Below are 14,443 nucleotides of genomic sequence, written 5' to 3'. Positions count from 1 at the left end.
ATAGTGGAATACCATTCAATATATCGAAGCTCAGTATCTACACCGTCATTAATAAATGGTCCACTAACGACCAAATTTTTTCGATTTTCCCAAATTTAAATTTGAGAAGCCAAATATGCAATCTAGTCTCACTCATGTCTATCTCGTAGATCGTGTGAATGGAGTCACGCATCTGTATCGCAAGGTTGCAGAATTTGTTGCAACCTCCTAAATTGATGCATTTCACGATCCGAGTAATGTCACTCCATAACAAAAAAACATATGAGTGGATATCTTATTGTTGGAAGGTACCAATGTGTAACGGAAGAAACCAAGATCCATAAGCACTCTAATTCATTAATTTTGGCAGAAAAGAAAACATGCTTCAACAGAAAAAAAAAAATGGGTTTCATGACATACCTTTGAAGAACTTCCTCTAAGCTTCGATTCAACTGCAAATCTCCATAGGATCTTGTTGTAGACCACCCCAAGATCTTCTCTACTATCCTCTTGAAGCTCAAGATTGAGTAGTGGAACTCAAAATAAGCTGGAATTAAGGGAATTTGGAGAAGCTCATAGCAACAACCATGTAGAAGAACATCCTTCTTTTCTCAATTTTTTTTTTAAAATTTTTGTTCGGTTGCTCTCTTCAAAACACTCCAAATCTTCTATATATTGTAGACATTCATGCAAAGAAGCTTGCTACATGAGATGCACCTCATGCTTGGAGTTAATGAAGAGTTAAAGTGGGTTGTTGGTGAACTAGTTCATGAAGTAAATGGAAAATCAAATTTTCCAACTTTGTGTTTTTCTTTTCTTTTTCAATTTTATAAAAATTGATTTCAAAAATCAATTTTATTTCATAAAACTGAAAATATTATTAATTTTAAAAAATTAATTTCATAAATTAATTTTCTTTAATAAAATTAATAAATAATTCTAATTAATTTAATATCAAATATTAAATTAATTTTTAACACAATTCCATCTTCAAATATTTAAATCATATTTAAATATTATTTCTCCAAATTCATTTAATTCTAATTTGAACACTTTAAATTAACTTGTTACGCTATTTTAGAGCTTATCCATTTAAGAGTTAGTAGCGGGACCTCGCGGACCTACAGATCATGGGCTCAAATGATCCGAGATTAATCGGCTAAACTCATTAGACCGATCTAATCTCCATTCATTAACTAATGGGTGATTCCACTAAAGTCCATAGTTGAACTTCCCTCACTGTAGATATATTATGTCCCCTCGATATAACCATGATTAGTAAGTTAACCCTTCATAGGTTGCTTGTAATAACGGCTGGGTCGAATCTATGTTGAAGGATCTCAAAATCGAGATATCCATGAGTGGGATTAGATCGCTTCGATTTTCACAGTGACCGGAATATAAACGATATACATTTTAAATTAATAGTTATGCATAATAAAACTCAACAACAACATGCTCAGTATACAATAAAGCATAGAGAAGGAGTTCATTACTAGAGGAAGACGATCTTCGAATATATGAACCCACAGCAGCGGAAGAACTCCACCGATCTACTAGCACCCCAGCGAGTCTCTCATCTAATACTACACGATCCGTACGTACATGAACAAGGAGTCAGGGATAACACCACCAATAGGGAGACCCAGGTATCCTCAACGTCAAAAACCCAGAGAGTGGGCTCTGGTGAGTTTGGTAGAAAACAGAGGAGAAGATATCGTGTAGACGACAAACGCGTACGAGAAGAACTTCGCTATCATATAGCGGGGACACTTATCGTATAGTAGAGCTACACGATTATTTAGGAAAGACTGGACGATCGTTTAGGAAATTGGTATACAATCGTTTAGGGAACACGTGAACTAGACGATCGTTTAGACGAATGAGATTCTATCGTATAGGCTCTCGCGATCGTTTACTTCACGAATTATTTTTGGGCACAGGATCTCAATTGCATGACTGAATTAATTCGTCAAAATGAAAACGATTTCCATACTTCAACCCGCCAATTACCTTAACCTTCGTGGCCCCACGTTCCCATGTTCATACGTGAATTAATTGGTTAATTATTAAAAAATTAATCAATTAATTTAATTAATAAATATAATCATATTATATTTATATCCTATAGTTTGATATCATATATCTACTATAGTAATTTTTTCTCTACTCGATATAAATCATATTTATATCTAATTTCCTCTTAAATAATGTATCTCATATATTTAATCAATTATATCACATATAATTAACCAGTCCAATTATATCATATATAATTGAACTTCCTCTTGTCAATTTGAACATTTCAAATTAACCCAAACACTGGTTCTCGACTTCATTCAAGCTACCTAGGTGACCTAATGGACCTGTGGCTCGAAGCTTCAACGGTACTGACTAAACTCTTTAGCCACGAGATTCACCATCCGTTAACTATCAATGATTCCACTAAAGACCAACAGCTGAACTCTTCTTACCATAGATATATTTATGTGTCCATTGGATATAACCAATCATGAGTACGATGATCCTTCACAGATGCTCGTAAGTACAGCTGGGCCAATTTACCGTTTTGCCCTTGTAGTTACATCTCACTCCTTAAGTACCACTGATTCCTCTAATAAACAATACAACATAGTCCAACTATGTGTGAACACCTCTCGGGCCAAGAGAAGTTGTGTGGCGCCACATCGTTCTAGCCCCAGAATCAACCCTTAAGGGAGCCATTTATTTACTTACCCCTACCTCGGGGAAGGAGTGAATTCCATCTTGTGTAGTTAAGTTCCCAGCTCCCAAATCAGATGAATCCCCAAAAGGGTAGGTTTGAATCGGCGACTTGGCCACTCGCACCCATACAAATCAAAGGACCACCCTCAATGGCAGGAGTTCCCAACTCACTCAGGATTGAGGTCATGTTACCTATGGTCATCTTAGTGAAGTGAAGTCTCTGTCATGAACGGTGTTATATAACAAGACATTAACACTTCGTGGTCAGGTCTTATACAAACTTTTTGTATAGGACGCCCCCGCTCACATGTCCTAACACGAATGATCAGGATCAGATCATCTATGGCAAATCACAACACTTGTGACCATTCCACAAAGCGGGCCGCATCCGTAGCATTACCAGGATAAGGTTTCCCTCCTATATCCATATACTACAAACCATTTTGGTTATCACTCAAGACATGATCCACTTGTATGTCACCACATACATGCTTGAGTCACATACAGATAACCAGGGATTTTATGTTTATTGGTTTGTGGTAAAGCAAATAAAATAAGTAAATGAGCAAAACAACAATAGGTGAAGTAAATATCATATATTAACAATCACAACTGTTCGTATATGTTGTTTACAAACTACAGGACACGAGACTTTAGGGCATCAACCCAACAATCTCCCACTTGTCCTAAAGAGAAGTGGGGTATACAAAAAAATAGTACAAAATAAAAAACTAGGGCACATGATAGCCCAGTACAATAAAATCTCCCACTTGCCCTAGTTCAGCTATGGGCGATCTTGTAGACCCATGCTCCGTAGGTGACCCTCAAACACTGTAGCCGTGAGAGCCTTCATAAACGGGTCAGCAACATTATGCTCCGAAGCAATTTGTGTGACAATCATGTCACCTCGATACACTATCTCGCGGATCAGATGATACTTTCGCTCTATGTGTTTACCACGCCGTTGACTCCTTGGAGTTCGCCACTGCCCCATTATTATCACAATAAAGGGTAACGGGCCTAAACATATCTGGAAGAACTTCCAAGTCTATCAGGAAATTCCTGAGTCAGACGACCTCCTTAGCAGCTTCGCAAGCCATTACGTACTCTGCCTCCATAGTGGAGTCGGCGATGCACCCCTACTTAGTGCTTCGCCACACTACAGCTCCTCCGTTAAGAGTAAAGACTGACCCTGATGTGGACTTGCGAGAGTCTTTATCAATTTAAAAGTCAGAATCCGTGTATCCTGTAAGGATCAAATCCCTAGAACCATACACGAGCATGTAGTCCCTCATTCTCCGAAGATACTTGAGGATGTTTTTCACTACGGTCTAGTGACCCTGGCCTGGGTTAGACTGATACTTATTGACTATGCCCATAGCGTAGCAGATGTCTGGACGAGTACAGAGCATCGCGTACATCAAACTGCCAACGACAGGCGCATATGGGACCCGTCTCATTTCCTCAACCTCTTGAGGCGTCTTAGGAGACATTTCCTTAGACAAAGTGACTCCATGCCTGAATGGAAGTAGGCCCTTCTTGGAGTCCTGCATCGAGTACTTGAGTAACATTTTGTCAATGTACGATGCCTGAGACAGTGCTAGCACTTTGTTCTTACGATCCCGAAAAATCTGGATCCCTAGAACAAACTGAGCCTCTCCCAAATCTTTCATTTGGAACGCTAGCCAGTTCTTAACTGTAGTCAGTAGACCTACATCATTCCCAATGAGTAGGATATCGTCTACATATAACACTAAGAAGACTACTGAAGCGTTGATGATCTTCTTGTAGACACAAGGTTCATCAACGTTTTGGTCAACGCCACACGACTTGATCGCGACATCAAATCGTATGTTCCAAGATCGAGACGCCTGTTTCAGTCCATAAATGGACCGATTTAGTTTGTAAACCTTTTGCTCTTAACCTTGAGCTTGTTGGGATTGGTGTCCTAATTCTCTCGAAGTCTCGTTGTTTTGTAAAGATGCACATTGTTAAATGAATAAAATAAGTGTTATTTAATTCTGGCATTTACTCATATCCAATAAACAAAGCTCATTGGTTATTTTATGTGAACTTAAGCATTTGTGGTCGGACTCTATTATGGATTTCTGACCACACTAAAATAAGAGGTAAAAATTGATTGGTAGCATACTCGATCAAACGGGTGATTTTCTGTATATGTGATATGCAAGTGGATCATGCCTTAAGTGATAACTTAAATCGGTCTGTAGTATAAGGATTAAGGTGGAATACCTGATCCTGGTGACACTACGGATACGACCCGTTTTGTAGAGGTTTGCTAGTGTTGTAAACTACTACAGATGGTTATCCTGACCATTCGTGTGGAGACATGGAGCGGGGGTGTCCTATACAAAGAGTTTGTATAAGACTTGGACCACGAGATGACTAGACTCTGTATATAACACCGTTGATATTAGAGACTTGCATCTCATCTAAACAACCATAGGTGACACGACCTCAATCCTGAGTGTTTTTTGAACTCATGCCTTTGAGGGCGGTCCTTTGATTAGTATGGGTGAGAGTGGCCAGATTGCCAACTCAACATGCCTACCTTTCTGGGGACTTGTCTGATCTGAGAGCTGGGAACTCAATCCACAATATGGAATTCACTCATTTCCCGAAGCAGGGATAAGTAGAGAGATTGCTCTCTTAAGGGCTGATTCCGGGGCTTGAACATAGTGGCCATAGCTTCTCTTTGGAAGAGAAGACTCAGTCATAGTAGGACTATGATTTATGTTCATTAGAGGGATCAGTGGTACTCAAGGAGACAAATGTAACTACAGGGGCATAACGGTTATTAGCCCAACTGTACTTATGAGCGATCTGTGAAGGATTGTCGTACTGCTGATTGGTTAAGATGGACACATAATATCTCTGTAGTGAGGAGAGTTCAGCTGTCGGTCTTTAGTGGAGTGTCTGGCAGTTAATGGATGGTGGATCCCGTGACTAAAGAGTTTAGTCAGTTATTCACGTACCGTTGGAGTTTCAGATCTACAGGTCCATGAGGTCCTCTTGGTAGCTTGGATTCTGTTGAAGGATCAAGTTCTTGGTGTTGATTTGAAATGTTTAAATTGACAAGAGGTATTTTGATTATATGTGATATAATCGGCATGATGTATAAGATACATCTAGTGGAGGATTGATGTAAATGAGATTTACATTAAGTACCATGGAATAGAAAAAGAACTATGGTTTATATGTTTCATGAGATGAAATATTAAAACTATAGGTTATAAATATAGTATGATAAGTTGGTATCATTTATGTTTATAATAATATTAATTCTTAGATAATTAATACTTTTTCTTTTAAATAACTAAAGTAGTGGGTGGTTATTGATCATGGTAACCGTGAATTTAAAAAGAAATTGGTTTCCTATTTTGAAATGGTATTGTTTTACAAAAGTTTGAAAAAGAATTTTGAGTTTTCTCTCCGCGAAAAGAAACTCACGGTGGTCGTCAAGTAAACATAGATTTACTAAACGAAGGTTGAACGAGCTAAACGATCGTGCAGGTGCTAGCTAGACGATCATGCAGTGTTTACTAAACGATCGTTGGCCGAAGGTAAACGATCGTGTAGAGTCTGTCGAGCTAAAGGATAGAGCTAAACGATCGCATAGCTTTATCTAAATGATTGGGCATCAACCTATATGATAGGTCTTCGACTTCTCCCACTTGCCCAGTCGTGTACACGATCTGTGTTTCCTCTGTTCATCTGCCTCACACCAAGTTCGAACGGAGCCCACCCTCTGGATTCTCACACCGAAAATACCAAGGTCGCCTTGTTGGTGGTGTCACACTCAATTCGACATGGTCGAGGTTTTTCAGAGGCTGTTCGTGGTGCTTTGGAGGAGTCCGTTCGTGGTGTTGCGAAGGAGATCGTGACTGTGGAGATAGTTGAGGACGAGCGCGAAGTGTTTGTGCTGTGTTCGTGTGGTGTTGCGGTCGTGTAGATCGAACGCTCGTGGTTGCAGTTGTTCGATCTAAGTCGCACATCGAAGCGTGGAGACGTTAGTGTATATGTGCGTATAGTTCTCTTTGTACATTTGTATTGTTTCATGCTATAATTTCTTTGTAATTTGCATAATCGTTTATGTTTGAAGTCGACTGTAAATGTATTATTGATTCATGATTGTAATTTGGAATTGTCTTAGTCTGCTGCTCATGGAAATCCCAAGTTCGATTTCCTTCAGGGCTATGAATCCCTCGGACTGCACCATATAAATGTTCTCATCAAGATTGCCATTCAGAAAGGCCGTCTTGACGTCCATTTGCCATATCTCATAATTGTAATAAGCTGCAATGGATAGAAGGATGCGGATCGACTTTAACATGGCAACAGGCGAGAAAGTCTCCTCATAGTCGACTCCCTCTACCTGGGTATAACCCTTTGCCACAAGTCGAGCCTTGAAGGTCTGTATCTTTCCATCAGTATCCCATTTGCACTTGTAGATCAATTTACAACCTATAGAGCGAACCCCATCAGGCTAATCTACTAGATCCTATACTGAGTTGAAGTACATCGACTCCATCTCGAGATCCATGACCTTGACCCATTCATCTCGGTCAATATTCTTCATTGCCTTTTTATAAGACAACAGATCTTCAACGTCGCCATCTGCTACCATAGCAAGGATTTCCGTGAAACCCAGATAGCGAATGAGTGGGTTCGCAACCCTCCCACTACGTCGAGGTTCCCTCAACTCTTGAGGTGGAACCGACCTACTGGATGAACTCCTATCAACAACTTTTGTTGATGTAGCAGACTCTTCAACAACTCTTGTTGAAGTTTCAGTATTTTCATTGGAAAGCTCACGTAACACGACTTTACTTTGTGGACTGTGCTCCCTTATATGATCCTCCTCTAAGAAAGTAGCGTTTGTGAAAACAAACACCATATTTTCCATCAGATCATAAAAATAACCCCCTCGTGTACCTTTGGGTAGCCTACAAAGAGGCACAACCTCGACCGTGGTTCCAACTTCTTGGGATTAGCCTCAAGCACATGTACAGGGCATCTTCAAATGCGGAAATGACGTAAACTAGCTTTACGTCCATTCCACAACTCTAGAGGTGTTCTCGCAACAATCTTGGAGGGAACAAAGTTGAGTATGTACACTGCAGTCTCCACTGCGAAACCCCAAAACGAGTCCGGTAAGGAAGCGTAACTCATCATCGAACGAACCATGTCTAACAAGGTCTTATTTCTCCTCTCCACTGCACCATTCTGTTGAGGTGTACCTGATGCTGAGAGTTGGAAAATGATTCCATGTTCTATCAAATAGTCCTAGAATTCGGAGTCCAAAAACTCTCCATCTCGATCTGATTGAAGTGTTTTAATCCGTCTATCCAATGCTTTTTCAACTTCAGCCTTGAACTCTTTGAACTTTTCAAAGGATTCAGACTTTCGTTGCAAAAGATAAACATACCCATACCTGGAGTAATCATCAGTAAAACTGATAAAATACTCATAGCCACCTCGGGCTCGCACATTCATAGGACCGCAAAGGTCAGAATGTACTAACTCAAGAGGTGCTTTGGCTCTAAAACCTTTTCCAGTAAATGGTCGTTTAGTCATCTTACCTTCAAGGCAAGATTCACACACATGTAAAGAATTTTCTTCTAACTCACTTAGAAGTCCATTCTTCACCAATCTCTCAATCCTATCGAGATTGATGTGCCCTAAACATAGATGCCAAAGTTAGGCACTTTTTTTGGGAGAAATTCGTTGACGTTTTGATTGAGTTACGACAGTTCTGAACATTTCAGTATTATGAAGGGAATTAATGGCTAACGACCTTAGCATATATAAATTTGATTCTAGATTTACTGTGCAAATAAAGACACCATCTTTATGAATAAACGCTTTATTCAAATTAAAAGAAACAATGTATTTACATTGCAATAAACACTTTACAGAAATAAGGTTCCTTTTTAATTCAGGAACTATATATACATCATTTAAATTTAGAAACCTATTCTGTAAAGTCAATTGGATCCCTCCCACTGCCACAGTTGAGACGATGTGCCTAGTGCCTACTCGCATCATCATCTCACTAGCCTCCAACTATCGCCAAGATCTAATCCCCTGAAAAGAAGAACAAACATGGTTAGTGGCGCTTGAATCAATTATCCAAGCCGAATTATCATTCTCCACTAAACAAGTTTCGAGCACAAGTAAATCATATTTACTTTTATCCGCCTTGGCTGCTTTTTTCTCCTTCAGATACTGAAGATAGTTCCTTTTCCAATGTCCATCTTGGTTGCAATGGAAACACTTTCCTTTTGTAACTTGTGGACGCCTCCTCAGACCGACAGGCGGTGGGTTAGTAGGTGCCTTCCCTTTTCCCTTACCACCCTTCTTCTTCTTCCCCTTTGCAGAGTTAGAAGTAGAAGGTGCAAACTTCGTTCCTGAGGTCGAACCTCTATGGAGCGTCCTTGAGGATGAAGCAACATTTGTCTCACCTTCTTCCTTTCCTTACTTTTCAATAAAGATTGGTATATCTACAGCTCGTTAAGGAGAGTTGTAAGGTTATACTTCACTTTGTTAAGAATCACATTACTAACAAAGTGCAGGAAGCTCTTTGACAAAGAATGCAAGATTATGCTAACCTGGCTGCCCTCATCGATGGTAGACCTATTCAACTCCGCCACATTGAAGTGGACCATCATGTTTAGCACATGTTCACGAACAGAGGTGCCTTCTTGCATTTTGGAGTTGAATATGTATTTAAGATCCTCATGCATAAGCTGTTCAAATAGTTGTCCAAAAATCCCTCGCAGGGACTCCATGATCTCACGGGCTGAGACCATAGGCTCATGCTTTTTGGCCAAGACGTCAGAAAGACTTGCCAAGATATAGGCTCGGGCCTTCTCATTCGCCCTTGTCCATCGCTTGTATGCCTCCCGAACATTTCGAGCGGCATTTGGAGCTGGAATAGGAGGACAAGCCTCCGTGAGAGCGAACATGAGATCCTCGATGATCAGGATCATCGTGATCATGTGTTTCCATGTTGAAAAATTGTCGCCAGTTAGTTTTTCGGCGCTTAACAAAGATAACGTAGCTGTAGCCATTTGAAAATGTTGCTGAAAATACGAACAAATCTTGATTAGTTTTGCTAAACCACTTTTAAACCAATTAGTTTTGCAAAACAATTTCAAGTACCCTAAGTTATAGACTTCTATTTTGCAATGATGCCCTAGTGAGTCAGGACAAACGCCACCGGTGGGGTGATCAGTTGTCCCTTCACTAGGATGAGACATTCTCAACCATTAGGCAGAACCAATTCTTGGAACTGAACCTAACAGCCACCATTTTTCGGTCCAGAATAGTTAACATTTAACTATTTCGTGTAAGTGTAACCCCTCGTTTTCGGTGTCAGAGTCCCGCCCTAATGCGCTTACCGTAGGGAAAAGACAGATTAAGACAAGAGACTAAGTTACCTTATCTTCTTACAGGAGATCAAATAAAGAAATGCACAAAACTGCCATCCTTTAGGGGGACATTCCCAGGGAGCCTCAAGGCTATGCGCAGTAACTTTATTCAACTTAATGAGGGAGACCGAGGGATATGCTGTCGCACTTCCCGCTCCCACTTACTATGAACATTCTCTCCATCCACCTTGATATTGACCTACCCAAACACTATCCGTTGGGGGGACACGCCAAAGGTGCCACGAGGCCGATGATAAATCTCATGGTGCGGACTTAAGGAGAAAAATGAAAGGTTTAAGTGAAGCATCTCATGCCCCAAGTACCTCCCACTGAATGTTCTACCTAGGGATTCATTAACCTAGACAATCCGGCTACTAATTTTAGTCTAAGTGTCTTTTTAAAGTCTTCTCATAAACAACGTTTGTTTATGAAATATAAACAAGTTCAAGTAGTCACATTTAAACACTTTAATGGACTGTCCTTAACTTACATGCATGCATCAAATCTATCTAATTCACCTTTCCAGGTAAGTTCCCAAGTAGGGGTATTACGTTTTCGTCAACTTAAATACCCTAGCCTAGATAGATACCGCCTTAAACTAAAGATCCCTTATAGATAGATTTGCTACAATTTAACCTTTTATTAGCCAATTTAATCCTATTAAACTAATTAAAAGATTAAAGCCTTAGGGTTTCTAATCATATTAGAACCGTGATCTTAGGTCTATGTGATCCAAGTTTTAAACATTTTAAAACATGAATTAAACCTAAGTTAGCATGAATGTCTTTCTTATTTCATTTAGTTCTAATTTATCTTTAACACTTAAAAAGAAACTAAAAAAAAAAATATTGCGCATAACTAGGCGTTTATAACAATTATAAAGTAACCTATGTGTCATGTTTCATGCAATGTCTAGTCATTACTATATAACTTTTATATAATGCATAATAACTAAGTAAACATGCTATCATTCACCCTTATACTATAACAATTATAATATAAAGATGATGCATGTCAATGCTTTTTATGCAAGCATAAATATAACTCTTATATTATATGATGCATGAACATGCTTTTATATATATTTAAATCATGCTTCTCTAAATTATAACAATTACAATAAAGAGATGATGCATGATCAATGCATAACCTAAGGTGGTGATAAGCGCCCACGATGCTTGTTGGATGCAAAGCTAGAGGTTCTTCTAGGATCCTTGCAAACACTCACAAAGAAAGCTACTTAGATCGAACTTAGAATCTATGATGGTCACTCTTAGATCCTAAGACAATTCACTCCAGAATTAGCTTGATCAAGACTAATCCAATGAATTGATTTAAATATCAAATCTAAAACAAGATTTGAAAGAAAAAGACAACACCAAAGGGTTTAATAAGCACAAGCTTTTTGCTATCAATAATCTGAGTTTTGAAGAACATTATAAGCTATTTTATAGGCCAAACGGTCATGGATAGACCAAGAAACTCAAAAGTCATTCAAATATAATTAATTGCAAATTTTAGAAAATAACACCTAGAAACTTGAAACTTAATTGCATACTAAATTATAAATCAAAATACAAAACTAGGAATGTAGAAAGTCTTCAAATTGCCTTAAATATCTCCTCTAGAAGACGGTAAAATAGTTGTGCACGTTTGACAAGGTTTGACATCACATTTTCCCATGCAGTACACACTTGACAACATTTTCTTCACAAAATCTGCATACTTTTTTTGACCATCGTGCCATCTTCCAAACTATAGGACTTTTCCCATGCCATCTTCATGCTATTCTCTTCTTGACTCATTGAACTAACATTATATAAAACTTTGATCTCAAAATTATTTGTCGGTTCTTGTGAATTTGCTAGTTTTTGAAGATGTAGTGTGAATGCCTCTTGTATCTTCTTTGTCTTACTTCTTGTAATTGGTCCTTTAGGTATATGCAATGGTTCAATGGCTCAATGGTTGAATTCACATCAGGTAGGATTTACTATATGTGCATACCATATGACATATAAAACATACATCGCACGTATTAAAAAATGAATTAATGGACCAAGATGAGTCTTTAAAACATAAAGAACCGGAATGAAAAACCCTATCTATTACATTTGTCATCGAGCAAACCGGTTACCGTGTCTTAAACTGCCAGGAGGTCTCCATCGTGTAGCAATCTTTAGCAGGTAGACAATCGTTCAGTGCGCATTAGACGATAGGAACTTTAGCAAACGATCGCGTAGACAACGACGAGGTTGCGAGGCTTCTATACCATCGTGTAGTGCGTGATGGCATGTAAACGATTTACCTTGAATTACTAAGCGATCGTTTAGTCAGTTACCATGCGATAAAGCTTGCTGACCTAAACGATCGTCTAGCGCGCTTACACGATACGTGGGCGTCTGATCATCTAACCGATGCGTGCAACTTGGTAAACGATTTACCTTGCGATGCTAGTGATCGTATAGTCAGTTGTGATGAAGCTTGCTAATCTAAACGATTGTCTAGCGCGCTTAAACGATACGCGAGCGTCTGATCGTCTACCCAATGCGGGAAAATTGGTAAACGATTTACCTTGCGATGCTAAACGATCGTTTAGTCAGTTACTAAGCGATGAAGCCTGCTGACCTAAACGATTGTCTAGCTCGCGCGTGCATTAAACGATACTTAGCGATCGCGTACGTGATCGTCTTCCCGATACGACCAACTCTTGATCGCATACCCCATTGTTCAACCACAATCTCTTAGTCCTTCATCTTCACCATGCGATGGACAACGATTGCATAGAACCTTTTCTGCACGATGCGATCAACTGTAGATCATCTTCTTCCTCGAAGAGCCGCAACCTTTGCCTAGAACTTCGACGAACGACTTAAGACTTCAAACACTTTGAATACAGAATCGACTACAATTATATATGCCCAAAAAAATGCAGGGGCCTTTACATACAATAAAAAATGTAAAAGGAATGTAAACAGACCGAGGCAAATCATCCCGAAACCATCCATTAATCCGGCACATCCACAACAGTATTAACATTTAAAACAGCGTATAAATGTACCCACCATGAATGTAATCGTTATTTCATTGCAACAAATGAAATCGAAGTATCAGAAACCTGGCTCTGATACCAATTAAAGGATCTCAAAATCGAGAATTCTATGAGCGGGTTTAGATCGCTCTGATTTTCACAGTGACCGGAATATAAACGATATACATTCTAAATTAACAGTTATGCATAATAAAACTCAACAATAGCATGCTTAGTATACATTAAGGCATAGAGAAGGAGTTCATTACTAGAGGAAGACGATCTTCGAATATATGAACCCATAGTAGTGGAAGAACTCCACCGATCTACTAGCACCCCGGCGAGTCTCTCGTCTAATACTGCACGATCCGTACGTACACAAACAAGGAGTCGGGGACAACACCACCAATAGGGAGACCTAGGTATCCTCGGCATAAAAAACCCAGAGAGTGGGCTCTGGTGAGTTTGGTAGAAGACGGAGGAGAAGATATCGTGTAGACGACAAGCGCACACGAGAAGAACTTCGCTATCGTATAGTGGGGACGTTTATCGTATAGTAGAGCTACACGATCGTTTAGGAAAGACTGGACGATCGTTTAGACGAATGAGATTCTATCGTATAGGCTCTCGCGATCGTTTACTTCACAAATTCTTTTTGGGCGCGGGATCTCAATTGCACGACTGAATTAATTCCTCAAAATGAAAACGATTTTCATACTTCAACCCGCCGATTACCTTAACCTTCGCAGCCCCACGTTCCCACGTTCCCATGTTCATACGTGAATTAATTGGTTAATTATTAAATAATTAATCAAGCAATTTAATTAATAAATATAATTATATTATATTTATATCCTATAGTTTGATATCATATATCTACTTTAGTAATTTTTCCTCCACTTGATATAAATCATATTTATATTTAATTTCCTCCTAAATAATGTATCTCATACATTTAGCCAATTATATCATATATAATTAACCAGTCCAATTATATCATATATAATTGAACTTCCTCTTGTCAATTTGAACATTTCAAATTAACCTAAACACTGGTTCTTTTACATTTAGCCAATTATATCATATATAATCTGAACTCTTCTTACCACAAATATATTTCTGTGTCCATTGGATATAACCAATCATGAGTACGATGATCCTTCACAGATGCTCGTAAGTACAGCTGGGCCAATTTACCGTTTTGCCCCTATAGTTACATCTCACTCCTTAAGTACCACTAATTCTTTTAATGAACAAT

Source organism: Benincasa hispida, chromosome 11 (genome assembly GCF_027475165.1).
Source record: "Benincasa hispida cultivar pf3 chromosome 11, pf3_genome.v1.1, whole genome shotgun sequence".
NCBI lineage: Eukaryota > Viridiplantae > Streptophyta > Magnoliopsida > Cucurbitales > Cucurbitaceae > Benincasa > Benincasa hispida.
Note: the sequence above shows the minus strand (reverse complement) of the source record.